Source organism: Martes martes (genome assembly GCF_963455335.1).
Source record: "Martes martes genome assembly, chromosome: 14".
In the NCBI taxonomy this organism is placed as follows: domain Eukaryota; kingdom Metazoa; phylum Chordata; class Mammalia; order Carnivora; family Mustelidae; genus Martes; species Martes martes.
The window spans coordinates 28,568,512-28,575,312 of NC_137902.1; positions in this window are offsets into that span (position 1 = coordinate 28,568,512).

The following is a 6,801-nucleotide window of genomic DNA, read 5'->3' on the forward strand; positions in this document are numbered from 1 at the left end:
TGACATGACCAGCCATTTGAGTCTGATGACAAAGGCTTGGGAATGGCTTAAGCAAGCGAGACTGCTGAGTTGTTGTCTTATTTTTTTTAAATAGCGGTGGTGGAAAATGATCTTGATATTCTTCAGAACAACAGAGAATCCCAAAACAAACCTAAATGGGGCCCGGTAGTCTCATTGCATTTATGCTAGGGGGGAGGGGTGGGTGGACAAGCTGAAGCCATCCCGCCCATACTCCTGGTTTCCTTATTCGGCCTGAGAGACACCCATACCCTTTGTTGAGTTACTTATCCGGATCCTCCTTAAGCTCCCTTTCTTTCTTTTCCCAGCAGATCCCTGGAGAGATGGCCTTTCAACCCCGCACGTCTCTGCTAAATGCCTTTTGGATCCCAGCAGTGGAGCCCACTGGATGGTTGGACTAACTCAGAGACTTCCTGAGGCCTCTTAGGGCAGGCAAAAAAGAATTCTAGCCAAATCGTTCAGGTTAGAAGAGAAATGACTGCTGCCCCTCAAAGGGATTCCCATGACCGAGCACAGCAACCAACCCACAAAGGGTTAATGCTCCCCCCCACCCCCAACTTGCTGCCAGAGATCAGCTAATCTGATAATTACAGCAACAAACACAGTTTAGACAAACAAGACCTGACCCTGAGGGTTTGGAATGAAAACATTTACTCTCTCCCTCCCCAGAGAGACGGTGCCTGGAGCAGACACACAGAGACACTGGGAAAATACCCGTGTGCTGCCGCGGCAGGGTGAAAACATCTGTGCTCCTGAGCTGCTGGAGGCGATAGCGTTCATGGGGAGGGGGTGGGGCGGGGGAGGCAGGGGAGCGGGCAGCGGTGCGGCGGGAGGGTGTGCGAGCCGGGAGCAGATGGAACGTGCACTCGGAACTGGAGAGGGAAGCCAGTCGGAACTGATTTTACAGCAGAGGCGGAGTGCCGGAGAGGCGCGTAGGAGACTCGGGGATGCGGAGTTCCCAGCGAAAAACCTGCAGGGTGACTAAGTGGGGGCAAACGTCCTACATACAAAGCGGGATCTCTTGCCTAGAGCTGGAGGGGAAGGATAGTCAAAGCAGCCCGCGATTCTAAGTGAAGCTGACATCTGCCCAGCAGGGAGGGAGGGGCTCATCCTTTTCTCACCGCCCCCTCACCCCAATCTGGCTTCCAAAGGGACCAAAATGCCCCTTCCCCTCCCTGCCTGCCTCAAAAGAGGTCAAGCTACTCCCTCCCCCCGCCCACTTTTACTTCTATAATGCTTCTTCCTAGAAGAAACCCTTTGTGGGTTGCTGCCACTGGAGAGTCTGACTCGGTTTGCTCTAACCTGGGGGGAGGTCTAGCAGTTACTCCCTCCCAGGCCCACCCTCCCCCCCACCGTTTTGTGCCCCGTATCTGCAGTCACAGGGCCACACATCTTTCTTTCTTATACTTGGCTGGTGGTGTGTCCGCTGGGAGACACTGCCCGCCCCTTAGAGCTCTTGAAATTACCTCCAGGCATCCCAGACCTTGGGGGATTGCAGATCACACATATGGATTACACCCAGCTAAGAGGAATACTGTGATTGATGATAGGATCAAGGTTTAAAATGAATTCCATAAGGTGAAAGATGGTCTAAAATCAATAAGATAGGATGTACCAGGAGGGAGGCACTGCATTTAGGTCCAATAATCAATGGTGCAAGTATGAGACAGAAAAGATCTACAAAACAACAGCTTATGGGAGAACGACAACAGCAAGATAGTTTTTAGTCAATAACTGGTTCAATATGAGGAGACGAACCTATCTGCTTAAAGGTGAAGGTGATCCTTGTAGGTAGTCATAAAAGTCTTGCGATCCCATTAATATTTTACTGTGTTCTTAACAAGAACTGAACAGATCTTTTTTCTTTTTTCAGCATAGCTGTTGGCTGACCAAGCACAGTGCAGAACAATTTTGTTTAGTTTGTGCTTTAGTTTAATTTCAGATTCAAGTCCCCTTTTGCACTCTATACAGGGTCGACCTTGGCAGTTGTCCGTGGTGCCCATACCCTGTTCAGCTAGGTTCACCTGCCCCGTGGTTTGAATTCCATGCAGGCCTACTTAGGTGCCCCATCTGCTGGTCTGTTGGAGAGTCCCCCACTCCTCAAGGACACACACTTCTTCCCAGATAGGCCGATCTTCCCACAGTTCCTCACACACCCCAGGGTCATGTGCTCATTCATTCATCAATTCTTGTACCCATGGGCCTTCCGCAATGTGTCAGGCACTGTTGCAGGAACCAGGGATCCAGGAGTAAGCAAGGCATGGTCCTTGACCTTGTTCTCACGTGGGTCGGCAAATCCTATACAAAAACTAAAAAAAAGGGTCAGATTAAAAAAAAAAAGTATGAACTGTTACCAGGTACTTGAAAAGCCTTCCACCTTCTGCCTAGACTTCTCTGAATGTCATCTCCTGCCTCCTATCCCAGCTCAAGAGCTTTCCCCTTGAAGGCAGAGAACTCTGCCAGCTCTGTCTTCCCTGAACTGTTACCCAGGTGCTCCTAACACGTAATTATGTAATTAACACTCAGCTGCACTCTGTTTCCTCAGTTAATTTTGCTTCCCAACACACTGTAGAAGACGTAAAGCTCTTGGAAGTTATAGGCTATGCCTTCACTTTAAATACAGTCAGTCCAACTCTGTCTGGGGTGCTCTTTGAAAGGAAATGAAAAGCGCAGTTTAAACCTAAGGAGATTTTTAAGCTGATTCCCAGATAACAAGTGACTCTTTCCAGTGTCTCCAAAATCCTCTAGAATAAGAATGTAAAGTTAGGACAATAGTTTATTTGCTGAACCTACCTCCTCCAGAGTCCTAGACTCTGTAAGGGGATCTTTAAAGCAGCAAACATAACTTACACTGAGTAGGAGTCTGATTAGAAGGAACAGCAGGAGAGAAGCATCCACCAAGCTCAAAAAGGGAGGAAATGTAAGGACAAACAATGGCAAATTCAGAAAAATGATCAGTCCAAAGTTGAGGCCAAACAACATTCTTTTAGGGGCCCTCATGCTCTGTAGAGTAAGAGCAGGCCAAAAAATCCCCAGAAAGAATACAAATGGCCATCAGTGGAGAACTGGTTAAAGAAATAACGGCACCTTCACATGTGGGCGGGTCTACAGAGAGATAATGTGATCCTTTTCATTTAAGAACTCTGTATATGTGTGGAAGAATGCACATAGAGATATATATTGAATTGTGAACAGTGGTATTTCTGGGAATGGGGTTATAGGCAATGGAGTGGAAGAGACAGGCAGGCAGGGGAATGTGAGAATTTATTTTCACTCTGTAACTTCTGAACTGTTGTATATTCTGCACTTAATTTTATATATATACATACATATACATATATATATTTATTGCTTTAATAAAATAATAAACAGCTAACTAAAGCAGCCAGAGTTTTCATTAATCTGTCTTTTGGAGAAGACACACATGTGGTGGGGAACAAGATTATTACTAATATTTGGTTTGTGCCTTGGAGAATTCCGGATGCCTGAGTGGTTCCTGGATTTGAACAAGTGCCTTGGTGCCACACAGGCAGACCTCTGAAGAGAAATCCTAAGCCTTTGCCCATGGGCTATACATGGCTATGCCCTAGGAGACATTCTTAGGTAGAAAGAAAGGATATCCAAGCCAAAGATACGGTGGGGCACACCAGGAGAGAGACGAGGAGGCAGTGAGAAGCATGTTTCATGAGTTTGCTTCCTTAACTCAATTCAAGGATCCAGTGAACCAATTTCTTGACAAGTTTTTGTTTATTTGTTTGTTTTTAGCTTTGTTTGGTAGAAATGGGCTACTGGAAAAATATGTATAAATAAAATTTTTATATCAACCATAATTTTAGGTAGAAAAGGAACACAGTATTTAAGAGATGTAACAGTCGGGCGCCTGGGTGGCTCAGTGGGTTAAGCTGCTGCCTTCGGCTCAGGTCATGATCCCAGAGTTCTGGGATCGAGTCCCGTGTCGGGCTCTCTGCTCAGCAGGGAGCCTGCTTCTCCCTCTCTGCCTGCCTCTCTGCCTACTTGTGATCTCTGTCTGTCAAATAAATAAATAAAATCTTAAAAAAAAAAAAAAGAGATGTAACGGTCAAGACCGTGGCTTTGGAAAGATAGAGACATTTTTTTTTTTTTTTTTTTGATAGAGACATTTTGAATTCTGAGTTTGCCACTTACTAGCTTTGTGATCTTGGGGAAATTGAGTCACATCTCATTATTTTCCTCTTACACAACCTGAATCTCTTCTGGGGGCTCCTCCTCTTTCCAGCCTAGAAGGCTGGTGGTGCCAAGGTCTCTGGCTTCTCCCTTCCCTGGGTGTTATGATCTCCCTGTGATTCGTAAGTCAACGGTTGAGGGCAAATCGCTCCCCTCAGCTCCATGCTCTGACGGACACCTTTAAGTGGATCCCTATTTCCCCCACACTGACATCCTTTAACACTTCAAAATCTGGTTCAGATTTGTCTCTCCAATTTCACTGTTCACATAGTGCCCTCGTCCCTCCCTGCTCCCATAGTACCAATCATTTTCATATCCTTGACTCACTGCATCATGGACTCACCACCAGGCCTATCACAACCCTCTCTTCAGCCCTGACTCTCCTTTCACCTTCTCTTTTCTTGGCCAATTCATACTCATCCTCTAGATTTTCAGACACGCCTCGCTTTTCGTGAGAAACCTTCCTTACTCCTTACTCCTCCAGGACTAGGCTGTGTGTCTTATACCCTGACCCGTGATTTCCTGGTACTGCACTCCTCACACTGCAATGAATAACTTGTTTACACATTTGGATCGTTCAGCAGATCATGGGCACTGTGAAAGAGCCGTATTCGTCTTGTCACTGTGTACTTAGAACATAACCCCCAATACTGGCACTTACTAGCCTTATGATAGATATGTTGAATAAAACACTATTATGATTAACATAAGCAAGGTGATAAAATGGTTAAGAATTGGTCTCCAGATTCAAATACAGCCTTACTGCTTCATAGCTGTGCAATGTCTGACAAGTAAATTAACTAGCTTGTGCCTCAGTGTCCTTTTCTGTTACTCCATCTAAAATGCTTAAGTGAAATGATAGACAAATGAAATAATCTTTTTCATTGCAAACCAAATGGTCAATAAATGCTAGTTGTTTTAACATTTCAGCTTTTATTTACTCATTTAAGTAATCTCTACACCCAGTGTGGGACTGGGACTCATGACTTTGAGATCAAGACTCCCCTGCTCTTCTGACTGAGGCAGCCAGGTGCCCCATTATTTTAACATTTAAAAAATGCTTAGAGGAGTACCTGGCACATAGTAAGAAATGAATAAATATTAGTTTTTATCACTATATTTTTGTCATGATAAAAATAATCTTTAATTAGTTTTTAAAGTTTGGATTTTTGAGTACAGATTTTCTTAAACCACAGCATATTGGTACTTAGCAAGTCAGATAGTCTAGTAGCTATTTTCCTCTAGGAAAGTATTTGAATACTTGGGTAGAAAATTAATAGGGACATTAAAAGAGCAAAGAAGGAGAACCAGTTGTTTTCAGTGTTAATAATGTTTTAGATTTCCGGGCACCTGAGTGGAGCTTAGTTGGTTGAGTGGCCAATTCTTGGTCTTGGCTCAGGTCACCATCTCAGGGTCGTGGGACAGAGCCCTGCATTGACTGGGCTCTGCACTCAGCAGGGAGTCTGCTTTGGGATTCTCTCTCTCCCTCTGCCCCTTCACCCCCTGTCTAAAATAAGTAAATAGGTATGCCTGGGTGGCTCAGTCATTAAGCATCTGCTCGGGTCATGGTCCCAAGGTCCTGGGATTGAGCCCCGCATCGAGCCCCGCATCAGGCTCCCTGTTCGGCGGGAAGCCTGCTTCTCCCTCTCCCACTCTCCTCACTTGTGTTCCCTCTCTTGTTATTTCTCTCTGTCAAATAAATAAATAAAATACTTTTTAAAATAATAAATCTTTTTAAAAATTGTTTTAGATTTCAATTTTTGCCATGCCATGGCTGGAGTTTTATGATGCTTTTCTTAGAGATGAAAAGAAAGCTCTGGAGTAAATCTACATTTACATCTACATTTACATAAAATTTACAAATTTACATTTACATCTACATTTGGTAGCTTGTTAAACTACCACTTCAACCAGCTCCATCCTGAGGATGGTTCTGGGATGGGGCCTGGGTCCGTGGACTTTAACCAAGCTGCCCTGCGTCATTCCGATGCATAGTGGAGTTCAAAAACCTGTTATCTAATAAAAATCAGTTGGTTCAAATCAACCACTAGGACCATGTGGCAGTGGGGGGCTCAACAGCTCTTTGTTGAGTGTTGCCTTCTACTGGAGGTTCTGAATGATGGATCTTGGAGATGCCTCTCTGCTGGGAGTGGCCTCTGGGGACTCTTGGTACCTGCAGGAGAAGCCTAGAGACAGCTGGCTCCACTTCCAATGGAAAGAGCTGCTGACACCCAGCTCCAGCCTTGTTGGCCAAGAGGTGCGCCATTACGAGCCCTGGCTGGAGGTATTGGCACAGTAGCAGCAGTGTTTCTCAAAGTGGGGTCCCGGGATCACCTTCATCCAGACTCCCCTAGAGAGTTTGTAAAGTGCAGATTCCTTGGACCCACCCCCCACCTTTTGAGTCAGGATCTGCATTTTAAATGAACTTCAGAGTCCTTTCTGAGGTGCGTTTACTGTCGGAGAGCCCTCAGCGTGTTTTCTCACCGCAGTCTGGAGCACAGTGGCATTTGGTTTCTTCACACCCCCCCTTTCTGGTAATTTGGCGAGACTGGAGTTCCAGACACTCTGCTCGGAATTGCA